At 39.4% G+C, this 13,504-nt stretch overlaps 1 protein-coding gene across 2 annotated transcripts in view; it reads right to left on the bottom strand.

The window, feature by feature from the left end:
* Window positions 1-13,504, bottom strand: part of TMPRSS11A (transmembrane serine protease 11A) — a 61,420-nt gene that overhangs the window by 40,876 nt on the left and 7,040 nt on the right. The gene's annotated exons all lie outside the window — the stretch shown is intronic.

The following is a 13,504-nucleotide window of genomic DNA, read 5'->3' as shown; positions in this document are numbered from 1 at the left end:
ATCATCAGAATCAAACCCAAAAAACCACCTTCTTCCTAAATTTTCCACATTCTTTTTTTTTTTTTTTTTTTTTTTTTTTGGCGGAGTCTCGCTCTGTCGCCCGGACTGGAGTGCGGTGGCCGGATCTCAGCTCACTGCAAGCTCCGCCTCCTAGGTTTAGGCCATTCTCCTGCCTCAGCCTCCCGAGTAGCTGGGACTAGAGGCGCCCGCCACCTCGCCCGGCTAGTTTTTGTATTTTTTAGTAGAGACGGGGTTTCACCGTGTTAGCCAGGATGGTCTCAATCTCCTGACCTCGTGATCCGCCCGTCTCGGCCTCCCAAAGTGCTGGGATTACAGGCTTGAGCCACCGCGCCCGGCCAACCATGATACTATTAACACTCCTAAACAATTAATAATATTTCTGCCATATCATCTAATACCCAGTCCATCTTCAAATTCCCTCCATGGTTTCATTATAATTACAAATGGTCTGTAAAAGCCGGGACATCATTGAGGACCGTGTAGTGCACTTGGTTGTTATGCCTTTTTAATCCCTTTTAATCTAAAAGAGTCCTGCTTCTTTTTGAGTTTTTAGTGACATTGACCATTGAAGAGATCAAGCTAATCGTCCTTTAGAAAATCTTACTTTCTGGACTTGTCTGAATGCTTTCCTGTGGTATTATTTAACTTGTTCTTCTATATCCCTCATTTCCTATAAATTGGATTACCTTTAGATTTTCTTTACATCTGAAGTCTCGATTAGATTTTGGTTAAATTCATTTGGCAAGAATACTTCAAAGGTGATGCTGTGTATTTTATATTGCATCATACCAGGAATAAACATTTTCCACAATTTTGGAGGAAAAAATAACTCTTTGCTGTTCTTCTGGCACCTATGATCAGCAACAATGCTTATCACATTAAATCAAATATTAGTTTGCATGTATGTTCACTTCCAGATAGCTTCTCAATGGGCTGCATTAGTCTTGTTCATCTTTTTACCACTAAGACCCAATAAGGCACCTGGTACAGAGTAGGAATCATATAAATCTGTGAGAGTCAGGCAGGAATGATACTAACATTATACAGGAAATAACAGAGGATGAGAGGGAGGATATCTGTTTAAGGGGCCAGGTCGACTAACTCCCGTGCTTGTTCTCTAAAACTTGCTATCATAGTGAATTTTACTTACCCATTTTATCGGAGTTTATCTCTTTATGTGTATATATTGATAGCCTAAATTTTTTTTTTTTTTTTTTTTTTTTTTGGAAAGAGAGGATATTTTTCATCGTTTCTTCACAGGATCGGTTGATTTATAAAAAGTTTTTCTTTTGACTACAAACCAATTTGTTTTGTTTTGTTTTTTTGAGACAGAGTCTCGCTCTGTCACCCAGGCTGGAGTGCAGTGGCGCGAGCCGGCTCACTGCAAGCTCCGCCTCCCGTGTTTAGGCCATTCTCCCGCCTCAGTCTCCCGAGTAGCTGGTACTACAGGCGCCCGCCACCACGCCCGGCTAGTTTTTTGTATTTTTAGTAGAGACGAGGTTTCATCGTGTTAGCCAGGATGGTCTCCATCTCCTGACCTCGTGATCTGCCCACCTCAGCCTCCCAAAGTGCTGGGATTACAGGCGTGAGCCACCTCGCCCGGCCTTATGAAACTTTATTTTATATATAAATGCCAGGATAAAAGGTAAAACTGTTCGGACCTAAAATAGTTAAGAAGATAATAGTTTTGGCATAAGTAATAAAATTAATCAAGAATCCTAGTGGAATGTGAGAGACCTGAATGCTATTGAGTAAATATTGACCATGTGTGCACTGACTGATTAAAAATAATCTAGAGAACTGGCTGTGGAAAGGCAGCAGGTACTCTGATAGACACGAGCTAACATGCTCGAATAGAACAACAAACAGAAGTCCCACGGGATGTGACATTATTTAACATCTTAAATGGCTTAAAACATACATTCATAAGTGAAGGAGAGCTTAAAGACTGTTTAGTGTGATTGAATTGCTTTCCAAATGAGGAAAATGAAGTCCGGTGATGATTAAGTAATTTCTCCCGTATAATAGAGCTACTAGTTATCTCAAACTCAGGTCTTCTAACTTATAGGACACAAATTTATTCTCAGTGCCTCTCGATTGATTTCATTCAAATTATTGAATAAATTTATCATTTATGTATTAATCTATTCATTCAGTCATACATGTTCAATTTGTTCAACCCTTCATTTTCTCATGGAAGCTTATCAATACACCTTCAAGTCATTTGAAAAGAAAAAGACCAAAGGAGAAAAGTTAAAACTCAAGGAAATTTATAAGCTTTCAATCCATTTTCCAATTAGAGCACAGTTCCTCTGAGTAAAAAAAAATGGAGAAAGTAGATGAAAGAATCACATTTCCCACCACCAAGACACACATAAAGTCACACTGATGGGAACTGAACTGTGGGATCAGAGCTCAAGAGTGGTTCAATACCCATTGACATACTGATCAAGTGTCATGGAACTCATATCTTCAGATCCCACAGAAGGAGCTGTGAGCATCTGAGGGAAAATGGTGACCAACAGACCAGAGTGATAAGTTGTTAAAGAGTGTTTCTCCTTTTGAGGAAACATTTAGATAATATAGCAGATGTGCACTGCCAGATTACAAAAGCTGCAGAAGCCATAGGATAAAGCTGCAGCTACTAAATCCTATTTGAATAAATTTTCAACTTACTGCCCACTTTTATCAATATAAACAAGGAATACGTAAAAACAAAAATGTATCACCACTGGGCGTGGTGGCTCACACTTGTAATCCCGGTACTTTGGGAGGCTGAGGTGGGCAGGTCACTTAAGGTCAGGAATTCAAGACTCTCCTGACCAACATGGTGAAACCTCATCTCTAGTAAAAATACAAAAATTAGCTGGGTGTGGTTGTGTATACCTGTAATTCCAGCTACTCGGGAGGCTGAGGCACCAGAATTGCTTGAACCCAGGAGGCAGAGGTTGCAGTGAGCCGAGATGGTGCCACTGCACTCCAGCCTGGGTGACAGACCGAGACTCCATCTCAAAAAAAAAAAGTGTCATCACCTTCCCATTCTCGAGAGGTCATATTAGTCATTTTTGGAATATTACTTCAGATTTGAAAAGAAATACACTTGGTAAAGGCTTTTGGAATCTAACTTTTTGAAATTAAAGATGCACCATTTTGCTCCTGCATTTTTTTATGCTTTGCTTGTGTTAATAAAACAAACACAGGTGTATTAATTTTCTATTGCTTTGTAACGAATTACCACAAATTTAGCAGATCAAAGCAACACCTATTTATTAGCTCACAGCTCTGTATGTGGCATGGATGGGCTTTCTGCTCAGAATCTCACATGGATGAAATCAAGGTGTTGATTGGGGCTTTCTCATCTGAAATTTGTGATCTTCCTCCAAGCCGATTTAGGTATTAGGCAGAACTCAGTTCCTTGAAGCTGAACTGAGGTCTCTGTTCTCTTGCTGGCTGTGAGTCAGAGGCCTCTCTCCGCTCCCAGATGCCATCCATTACTTGTCACTTGGCCATCTCCATCTTCAAAGCCAGCAGTGGAGAATCTCCCTCACAACAAATCTCTCTCACACTTTGAATCTCTCTATTGGGAAAGCCCGAGCTCTTTAAAAATGTCATCTGATTAGGGTAGACCCATCAAGGATACTCTCCCACCTTGAAGCCAATTGATTTATTGGGACCTTTATTATATCTGCAAAATGTCCTCATAGCAGCACCCAGATTAGTGTTTGACTGAATAATTGGTACCAGTACCAATATTTTGGTACCAATTAGTGTTTGACTGAATAATTGGTACAGGTACCAATAATAATTGGTACACCCTCGGGTATGTACACCGGAGGGTGGGAATCTTGGGGGCTTTCTTAGAATTCTGCATGCCATAACTGAAAATACTATGACTTTCAGGAAAATGAACAGAAACCTATAGCCTTCAGAGAAAGCAAGTGAGATTTAAATATTCTTTCATTTTGTAGGGGTGGTGAGGGAGAACTATTTGATGAAAAGGGAATTTTATGGCAAGCCTAGAATTAAAAATAACTAAAGGATATTTTACTGAGGTAGTAATTTTGGAAATGAAAAGTAAACTCTTAAAAATTAAAATGGGAAGAAAGCTAAAAGTAATCCCTGATTATGACTACTTGACACTCTGCAGTCTTTGGTGATGTTATGGTGACCAAGAAGGAGCCTGTGGTGAGGTGGAAGAGCCTTGGTGGGCCAAGGCAAAGGTAGGCATCACCTTTGGAGGTTCACCTGGCCAAACAAGAGATGGGGCAGACCCTTGTGGGACAGACAGCCCAAATGGATGTGAGTCCCCAGAGTAGAGATGATCCTTATTCACAGTAACACATTATCCTTACTCAGAGTAGCACAACTTATAATTTCCATGAAATCCAATTAGACCAAATTCATTAGACCTTCATTCAGTTTGATTATTTGGGATTTAGAAGGATGCAGACATGCCAGTTTTTTTCTAAAGATGCTGTCAATAAAAACAGGGTGATAATTTGAATAATTTCATGACTTTGCTTTCTGCAATCTTGCAGACTGAAAGACACATTCATTGGAGAATATGCAAAGCAGTATGGATTGTTAATGATCAGAGCTGGGAATTGCAGTTTCTCAGTAACAAAGTTCTACGCTGGCAACTTCTGTGTATGTGAGTTCAAAGATAACTTGAGTCAAGACAAAGACATTATAAACCCTTTACTTCACGAGGGTCTTACTTTTCCTAGAAAAGCCTTTCCCTGAAGGCAGCCACTTAGGCAACTCCAGGATCAACCACATGCCTTTATCATTTTATCTCTAAGCTCCAAGTCTCTTCTTTGGGGGAGATTTGTTTGTTTGTTTATTTTTGTTTTTTGTTTTTTTCTTTCTTGTAGATATATTAATAGTGTATAAATGTAGATGCATGTGACTATTACACAAATGCCAATTTACAGATAGGATATTTTTCCACAAATCTTCATGAAGAAGTCCAAAGTAGATTATCTGATTTTAAAAGGGATTATTGGTCAGATTTCCAGGCCAAACTACAAGTCTACTTAACTCCCAATGTAACCGAACAAAGGTTCTAAGGTACTAAATTCTGTGGAGCCATTTCACCCAGAAAGCTTTGCTTCCCTTTTCCTAGCCTAGGACCTATTTCTGAAAGAAAGTACTTATAGAAGCAAAGTGATAACTCTACTTTTACTAAAGGAAATTCTGGTTCTTTTTGAGGGACTGAACTTAGTCATTTGCTACAAGGAAAGCAACCTCTTGTGGTGACTTAATATACTCTGATATGTGGATATCTGTCTGGGTATTCTATGACTATTTTAGAATGACCATTTAATACCCAAAATGATAGAATATAGAACTGCTATTTAGGAAGTGCTGACTTTGTAGAGATTGTTGATATATTTTATTCTCCAAACACTGTTGTCAGTAGAATAATTTGTCATCATTTTATAGGTGAATAACTTGCTCAATTCATGCAGCCAGTACGCAGAGTTAAAACCTACTGTGGCTGTTATGACTTAGAAGCCTGTTTTCTCTGTGATGTCAAATTGCCCTTGGGAAACACTTTTTTTCCTTCTTCGGAATAGGCTTCCTTTTTACCCAAATGAACAATTTGTGGAACTTCAAGTAGCATAAAAGGTAAGTGAAAGGTTTTATAAAGTGAGTGTAGAGGTGGTTTTACTGATAAGAAGCTCCACCAATCTTCATTGTGATTATGTTTCAAATTTGATTTTGCTTTCATATCTCCTCCCTTTCCACTGGCTTTAAATTCTCACATACTTTCACAAAGTTAGAATTCCTTTGCTCCCCATCCCCACAGAGGTTCCCATAATGGTGGCCAAAGTAATGTCATGGAAAAGAGGCCTGTGAGATAAATGTGTATGGAAAAATTAGTGACCATATTTGGAGTTGTTTGTAAACTTCAAAGTCTTTTACTTAATTTGACACTTTTTGCTATTCTTCTAAATATTCTCTATATGTTTTAATTCTTGATATGTTATGTGTACACATATCTTCTTCCTCCTAAGTGTGCAAGATCTTGAAGATGGTGAATAAATCATACACAGCATTGGGGCATTTCTCAAATGGTGTTTCCAAGTAGTGGAGGGAAGAGAGATTTCACGTATTCAAATAGATTTGGAAAAAATGGTTTAAATCAGCAGCCCCAGCCTTTTTGGCACCAGGGACTGGTTTTGTGGAAGACAAGTTTTCCATGGATGGAGGTGGGGGGATGGTTTGGGAATGAAACTGTTCCACCTCAGATTATCAGACATTAGATTCTCATAAGAAGCGTGTAACCTGGGTCCCTTGCATGCGCAGTTTACAATAGGGTTCACGCTTCTGTGAGAAGCTAATGCCTCTGCTCATCTAACAGGAGGCAGAGCTTGGGTGGTAATGCTCACTTGCCTACTGCTTACCTCCTGCTTAGTGCTGTGCTGCCTAGTTCTTAACAGGCCATGAACTGGTACAGATCTGCAGATCTGCAGCCCAGGACTTGGGGATCCCTGGTTTAAATAAAGTTAAATAGAATCCTCACTTATGCAAATCTTAGCGCCTTTAATGGTTTCAAATGAGATTAAAGATGAGCAGCTTTTCTTAGTGTTTTTTAAATATATCTGAGAACTAATACAACTCCAGGGCCTAATACACCACCTAGCTCTTACAGACTTGAAAACTACTGGTTGAATTAGATTGGAATAAAAGTTTTCTAAATATACTTTTTAATCCCATCTCTACTGGGATGGTGGTAAAAAAGTATTTCTTGGGGCCAGGCATGGTGGCTCATGCCTGTAATCCCAGCACCTTGAGAGGCCAAGGTGGGCGGATCATGTGAGGTCGGGAGTTCGAAACCAGCCTGACCAACATGGAGAAACCTCTTCTCTACTAAAAATACAAAATTAGCCAGGTGTGGTGGTGCATGCCTGTAATCCCAGCTACTGGGGAGGCTGACGCAGAAGAATTGCTTGGACCCAGGAGGCAGAGGTTGTGGTGAGCCGAGATCGCACCATTGCACTCCAGCCTGGGCAACAAGAGTGAAACTCTGTCTCGACCAAAAAAAAAAAAAAAAAAGTATTTCTTGGGATCCTTCTGCTGCACAGAACAGTTTTGAAAAGGTGCTTCTAGATATATTCTCATGGGATATCTCATGGTCAGATAGGTCAACAGAAGAGGAAGAAACAAAGAAAACATTTTCTATTCCTTCTGCCTCTAACTCCCAGATATGAGTAGGGGTGAGGTGCAGCAAAGAGGGAATTGCAACATTAAATAAAATACCACTGTGAATCCAGACCAAATGTAATTCTCTGTGGAAAATGATGAAGAGATTTAGGCTGAGCTGAGTTTGGGGAACTCAGGGAAGGAAAGTTAGGAGCCAAGAAAAGAAAATATGTTATTTCCTCACCTGCCTAGAAAAATGCCTTCATCCTGGTCCCAGGGACAGAAATTAAGCAAACTAACCAAAACAAAACAGAAAAAGGGAAAAATTAAAGCATAACCGAGGAGATCGAGGCTGAACGTGATTGAGAACACCTTTCCTGGGTTCCCCATGGATGTATACTTCATCCCCGGGACAAGCACACATATACTCACTGTTGATCACATCTGGCCTCTCGGGCTGGAGTTCCTACAGGTTCCTATTGCCCTGCCTTTCCTCTAGCGTCCATCCAACACTAATCAGTGAAATTAATTTCAGTTTCTTATCCCTTCTAGATCTCCCTGCCCTCATTCAGTTAATGATCCCTCTCTAGCTGTATCCTGAGCTATGACTGGCATTTAACTCCCTCTCACCTTGAGATATTAGCAAAATATGTAGTTTTGTCATCCTAGCTTATAGCTGCAGAGGCTTTCTTCAATAGCACTGAACTTAGACTTTGAATTAATGATAGAGCACAGTCACATATTAGTTTAAATTAATGTGACGTGAGTGAACTGACTTCTAATTGGGAGTGGTACAGCATTAACAATAAGAGCAATATCTGGAGCCAGACTGCTTGAGTTCAAGTCCCAGTTGGCCACTTGCTAGCTTTGCAATGTGAGGCAAAGCATTTGACCCTTTTGTGTCTTAGTTCTTCCATTTGTAAAATGCAAATAAAATTGATACCTATCTCATAGGATTTATATGAAGATTAAATGCATGAATACATATTAAATGTAACCTACATAGAGTAAATAATATATAAATGTGAGATGTTGTCATTCTTTTTATTGTTATTATTATTACATACTTGATAGAAATCAGCCATGCTGAGAAAATGAGCATTTTCGTGTGAGGATATATTTTGTATGTAATTTTGATGACAGTAGCATTTTGGATTTTAAGATCATCTTGGAGTTGTCCCATATGAGGGAGTTTAGTTAGGTAAGGTATCAGGAAGTACCAGAATATTTTTAATGCAACATTAACCAACAAAAAGTGTACTCCAGTGTGGCCTAGAATGACATAATAAAAGGAAGATGCTATTTAATTAGTACACTATTAAAAATTGATTAAAGGGTTGAGCCACAAAGTAAAACTTATCACAGAATGTTCTACTTTTCTAGAAAAGGTATGTAATGCTTAACATTATGCAGTGTGTATGTGCGTGTGTGTTTATGTATGTACATGTGTGTATGCACACTTAGCTTTAACATGTTTTGGCACTAGGTACAGAATCACCTACAAAAGTTTGTAAGGTATATATCAGGTTGGCGGTTAAGGATCATGTTGAAATGATATGCCTGTGTGCAAAAGGAATTGTTTGTATTCAAATGCCTGTGTCAGGGTCCTGTACAATGTAAATATGACTTAACAAACTACTTCTATGAATTTACCAGCCATTACAATATTTATGATTTCTTCTTTGTCCTTTCTTTTGTCTGTCTCAGGATCCATTCAACTGTCCATCTATCCATCCATCCATCCATCCACTTATCCACCCATTTTTGTTTCCCACAACGTTTTAGTGGGCCTCTACTATATTTTAGATGTCATGTTTGGCTTAGGGAGGCAGGGATGAATAAAACATGGTTTCTCTACCCTCATGCAATTCATGGTACAATATTTAATACTTTAGTCTCAAGCTGTGCTATGACATTGAAAATAATGAAGCATTGTAAACTTATTTTCTGTAAATATTTAAAATAACACAAATAACAAATTTCCATTGCATTAACAAAAAAAAGGAGAGTTTAAGATTTTTAAAAAAGAGACCTTCTATAGGCATCTTGGTATTGCAGATATGAAACTGCCTTTTAAGGTCAGTAGACTTTGGTGTCAGTCCTTGCTTATGACTCTAGCATGTATCTTGAGTTTATAAAACCTCTCTGAATTTCAGTTTTCTCCCCTGTAAATTGATGATAATAAATACTACCTAGAGATGTAAAGCCATGAAATGAGTAAATGAAGGACTCTAGCATAAGTCCTACTCTGGGTCAGGAGTTGTCATATAGGTGATCTCATGTAATTGCTGCTACAGCTTGATGTGGTAGGCTTTATTATTACCATTTTACTAATGAGGAAACGGGTTCAGAGAGGAAAAACAACACAAGTGGTAGAGATAAGGTAAGGGAAGGACTTATTTGTCTCACTTCAAAGTTATCTGTTCTGTTTGTAACCAGATCACCTTGATAATGTTGTAAAAAAGCCTTTAATAGTGTATATTCAGGTCTTGCTTATATTACTTTCATATCTCCAGTGGGTCAATTTCTTGTCATTGCCAGAGATATTTCAGAAACATATCTATGAATCTGTTGGGAATAGGAAGATATGGATAGCTTCAGTTTAATGTCCAGTAACTCTGTGATCTGAGGCAACTTTTCCCCCCTATAAAATAGAGCAGGCATAGGGACTAACTCACATGAAGATTGTAAGGAATAAATGAGATAATGTGCACAAAATGATTCAAATTTAGTAAGTGTATAATAAATGGTAGCTGTCGATGTGAATCATCACCCACTGTGGAATCATATGCTTATCTGATCATAAATTCTTACAAACTAGGTTTCCAACTACTTTATACACATTTCTGTCATCCTCTCTCTTTATGTATCAAATGTTATTCCTTATAAGGCAGTGATACAGTTTGGCTGTGTCCTTACCCATATCTTATCTTGAATTGTACCTCCTACAATTCCCACCTGCTGTGTCATGGGAGAGACCCAATGGGAGGTAATTGAATCATGGGTGTGGCTCTTTCCCATGCAATTCTCATGATAGTGAATAAGTCTCATGAGATCTGATGGTTTTATAAAGGGGAATTTCCCTGCACAAGCTCTTTCATCTTCTGCCATGATTTGAGGCCTCCCCAGCCACAAGGAACTATGAGTTCATTAGACCTCTTTCTTTTGTAAATTGCCCAGTCTTGGGTATGTCTTTATCAGCACTGTGAAAATGGACTAATACAGTAAATTGGTACCAACAGAATGGGGTGCCACTGAAAAGACACCTGAACATGTGGAAGCAACTTTGAAACTGGGTAATAGGCAGAGGTTGGAACAGTTTGGAGGGCTCAGAAGAAGACAGGAAAATTTTGGAAAGTTTGGAGCTTCCTAGAGAGTTGTTAAATGGCTTTGAACAAAAACCTGATAGTGATCTAGACAATGAAATCCAGGCTGAGATGGTCTCAGATGGAGATAAGGAACTTGTTGGGAACCAGAGCAAAGGTGACCCTTGTTATGTTTTAGCAAAGAGGCTGGTGGCATTTTGCCCTACCCTAGAGATTTGTGGAACTTTGAACTTGGGAGAGATGATTTAGGGTATCTGACGAAAGAAATTTCTAAGCAGCAAAGCATTCAAAAGGTGACTTGGGTGCTATTAAGGCGTTCAGTTTTATAAGGAAGACAGAATATAAAAGTTCAGATAATTTGCATCCTGACAATGTGATGAAACAGAAAATACCATTTTCTGAGGAGAAATTCAAGCTGGCTGCAGACATTTTCATAAGTAATGAGGAGACGAATGTTAATCACCAAGACATGGGGAAAATGTCTCCAGGGCATGTCAGAGGTCTTCAAGACAGCCCCTCCCATCACAGGCCTGGAGACCTAGGAGGAAAAATAGTTTCGTGGACAGGTCCAGGGTCGCTTTGCTGTGTGCACTCTAGGGACTTGTTGCTCTGTGTCCCAGTTGCTCTAGCTGTGACTAAAAGAGGCCAAGCTACAGCTTGGGTCGTGGCTTCAGAAGGTGCAAGTCCCAAGCCTTGGCAGCTTCCATGTGGGGTTGAGCCTGCAGGTACACAGAAGTCAAGAATTGAGGTTTGGCAACCTCCACCTAGATTTCAGGGGATGTATGAAAATGCCTGGAAGTCCAGGAAGAAGTTTGGTGCAGGAGTGGGGCACTCATGGAGAACCTCTGCTAGGGAAGTGCAGAAGGGAACTATTGAGTCAAAGCCTCCTCACAGAGTCCCTACTGGAGTGCTGCCTAATGGAGCTGTAAGAAGAGGACCACTGTCCTCCAGACCCCAGAATGGTAGATTCACTGACAGCCTTCACCATGTACCTGGAAAAGCCACAGACACTCAACACCAGCCCATGAAAGCAGCCAGGAGGGAGACTGTACCCTGCAAAGCCATAGGGTTGGAGCTGCCCAAGGCCATGGGAACCCACCTTTTGCATCAGTGTGACCTGCATTTGAGACATGGAACCAAAGGAGATCATTTTGGAGCTTTAAGATTTGACTGCTCTGCTGGATTTCAGACTTGTATGGGGCGTTTAGCCCCTTTATTTTGGCCAATTTCTCTGATTTGAAATGGTTCTATTTATCCAGTGCCTGTCCCTCTGTTGTGTCTAGGAAGTTACTAACTTGCTTTTGATTTTACAGGCTCATAGGTGGAAGGGACTTGCCTTGTTTCAGATGAGACTGTGGACTTTTGAGTTAATGCTGAAATCAGTTAAGACTTTGGAGGACTGATGAAAGGCATGGTTGGTTTTAAAATGTGAGGACATGAGATTTGGGTGGGGCCAGGGGCAAAATGATATGGTTTGGCTGTGTCCCTATCCAAATCTCACCTTGAATTGTAGCTCTCATAATTCCCACGTGTCATGGGAGGAACCTGATGGGAGGTAATTGAATCATGAGGACAGATCTTTCCCATGCTATTCTTGTGATAATGAATAAGTCTCACAAAATCTGATGGTTTTATAAGGAGGAGTTTCCCTGCAAAAGCTCTTTTCCTTTGTCTGCCACTGTATAAGAAAGACAATCATGCCTTTCACCTTCTGCCATGATTGCGAGACCTCCCCAGCCACATGGAACTGTGAATCCATTAAATCTCTATCTTTTGTAAATTGCCCAGTCTCAGATATGTCTTTATCAGCAGCATGAAAATGGACTAATACAGGCAGACATTTGGAAAAGAAACTAAACAAATCAAGAAAAGGTTGCTACAAACCAGCTTTTACATCTGAATGATAAGCACATTATTTCAATTCATTAACTATAGACAAAACCTTATGGATTGACTAGTATTGTGAATATTTTACTCAAATTCTAGAAAACCTAGCAAATAACCTTCTTAACATCAACCCTGGTGAAGAATTTTTGGTGAAGTCTCCAAAAGCAATTGCAACAAAACAAAAATTGATAAGTGACACCTAATTAAACTAAAGAGTATCTGCACAGCAAATGAAACTATCAACAGAGTAAACAGACAATCTACAGAATCAGAGAAAATATTCAAAAATCATGCATCTGACAAAGGTCTAATACCTAGAATCTATGAAAAACTTAAATCAACAAGCAAAAAACAAATAACCCCATTAAAAATGGGCAAAAGATATGAACAGACACTTCTTAAAAGAAGACATGCAAGTGGCCAACAAACATGAAAAAATGCTCAACCTTACTAATCATCAGAGAAATACTCTCTCACACCTGTTAGAATGACTACTATTACAGAGCCAAAAAACTGCAGTTGCTGGTAGGGCTGCAGAGAAAAGGGAATTTTTTATACACTTTTAGTGGGAATGTAAACTGGTTCAGCCACAATGGAAAGCAGTTTGGAGATTTCTCAAAGAACTTAGGACAGAGCTATTTAACACAACAATCCCATTACTGGGTATATACCCAAAGAAAAACAAATCATTATACCTAAAAGACATGTGCACTTATATGTTATTGCTGTGCTATTCACAATAGCAAGACATGCAATCAACCTAGGTGCCCATCAATAGTGGATTTCGGTTTTTTAAAATGTCACAAAGATACTCCTCAAGAAGAGCAACTCCAAGACACATAATTGTCAGATTCACCAAAGTTGAAATGAAGGAAAAACTGTTAAGGGCAGCCAGAGAGAAAGGTGAGGTTACCCACAAAGGGAAGCTCATCAGACTAACAGCAGATCTCTCAGCAGAAACTCTACAACCCAGAAGAGAGTGGGGGCCGATATTCAACATTCTTAAAGAAAAGAATTTTAAACCCAGAATTTCATATCCAGCCAAACTAAGTTTCATAAGTGAAGGAGAAATAAAATCCTTTACAGATAAGCAAATGCTTAGAGATTTTGTCACCACCAGA

This window comes from Rhinopithecus bieti, unplaced genomic scaffold, assembly GCF_001698545.2.
Source record: "Rhinopithecus bieti isolate Rb0 unplaced genomic scaffold, ASM169854v2 scaffold_25807, whole genome shotgun sequence".
Lineage (NCBI taxonomy): Eukaryota > Metazoa > Chordata > Mammalia > Primates > Cercopithecidae > Rhinopithecus > Rhinopithecus bieti.
This window is presented reverse-complemented; position numbering and strand designations above follow the sequence as displayed.